Here is a 1968-nt window from a genome sequence, read left to right on the forward strand (position 1 = left end):
TTCCGGAAGCTAGGTCATCAGCATTTCATGTACAAAGCAGGGTCAACTGTGGTGGATGGACAGGGTCTAGCAGAGCTTCCACACTAAAACAGGCTAGGGGGGAAAAGCCCAGAGAAGCTACTTCTGAACATTCGCAATGATTGCAACAGTATACTGGCTGGAGTGGAGTGGAGTGGAGTGGAGTGGAGTGGAGTGGAGTGGAGCCCTGGTGGTGTAGGGGTTGCCCCTTGAGCATTGATCCGCAAGGTCCACAGTTTGAAACCATCAGCTGCTGCTTGGGAGAAAGACAGGACTTTCTACTCCCATAAACAGTTACAGCCTCTGAAACACACACGGGCAGTTCTACCCTGTCCTGGAGGGTTACTATGAGTCAACATCGACTCAATGGCAGTGAGTTGGGTTTGGGTTTGGGTTTGGAGAATTCTGGAAAATGAGCTCCCAGGGCGGGAAGGCACTACCTGGCTGACACCATGGATCCAAACATGCTAACGATCGTGAAGCTGTCACAAGACCGGGCAACATTTCATTATGTTATGCATGTGTGGCCACGAGTCAGTGCTGCTTTTGCATTAAGCAACAGTCACAAAAGCTAACTACCTTTCAGTTAACTCAAAACTGTTCAGAGATCCCAGAACGAGGCAAAAGAAAGGTACTGGTAGGAATGTTAAACACACTTAACCATCCATCAGCTTTGTTAGATATGAAAGTAAGTGTGAAAATGTTTTGAAACTGGTGGTGGTAGCAATTGTACAATGTTGCTTAATGCGATTGGGCTGTGGAATGATATGATCTGTAAGAGCTCCCAATAAAATGATTTAAAAATAAATAAAGTAAGTACGAGGGAAAGAAATTATGGAGAAATTATATAAAAAAAGAAATGATATATTTTTAAATGGTGATTTTTGTCCCTTAGGAGATATGCTGATGGCTGGAGAAATGTTTGGTTGTCACAGCTGGTCTTGGGGGTGGACTGAGCGGGGGGATTATCAGCATCCAGCAGAAGAACACAGTGTCCTGAAATGTACAAGACAGCCCAATAGACCCAAGATTAATATAAATATCTGACCCCAAATGCCAATCAAGCCATGTTTGAGAAACCCTGAGTCAGACCACGGACTTCTTCCAAAGCCTATCTATTCTGTAATCCACCAGCAATTCTGGAGAGTCACGCAGAATTCGCTTTCTGTTCAGAGTCAAAGCCTAATAGCAAAAAGGGGAGAGAGGATAATGAACTGAGTGGCACACAAAGTAATTATGCAAACAATGGTTTTAAAGGTAAAACAACAACAACAAAACAAAGGAAAAGCTAAAGTGGTAGCAACATTGGGGTCAGAGTATATGAAGTGTCTTTGCAACTTTTTCAGAACCTTGTGTTTCCCAACAGCCCTTTACCTTCAAATCTTGGAGTAGACAGAATAAATTGAAGCAGATTCATTATCATTTTGAAAGCTCACATTGGCTTGCTATAAATTGAAATTTCTCTTTTGACTGCTCTGTCCCACCAAACCAGTGATAAACAAAAACAAAAACGAACACAAAACAAACCCACTACCATTGAGCCCATTCCAACCCATATTATTATTGTTGTTAAGGCTCATTCCGTTGGTTCCAGTAACAGCCATGCTTTGGACAACAGAAGAAAGCCCTGCTCGGTCCTAAGCCAGCCTCACAATTATTATTGCATTTGAGTCCATCGTAACAGTCACTGCGGTCAACCCATCTGGTTGAGCGGCTTCTACTTTTTCACTGCCCCTCTACTTTACCAAGTGTGAGGCCTTCTCCAGAGACTAGTCTCTCCTGAAAATGAGTCCAAAATACACGAGACAAAGTCTCGCCATCCTTCTTGCTAAGGAGCACTCTGGTCGCACTTCTTCCAAGAAGAATTTGCTTGTTCTCCTGGCAGACCACGGTACTTCCAGTATTTTTTGCCAGCACCCTAATTCAAAAGCATCGATTCTTCTGTGGTCT

Source organism: Echinops telfairi, unplaced genomic scaffold (genome assembly GCF_000313985.2).
Source record: "Echinops telfairi isolate 266 unplaced genomic scaffold, ASM31398v2 ScPeMD7_7468;HRSCAF=8506_0, whole genome shotgun sequence".
Classification (NCBI taxonomy): Eukaryota; Metazoa; Chordata; class Mammalia; order Afrosoricida; family Tenrecidae; genus Echinops; species Echinops telfairi.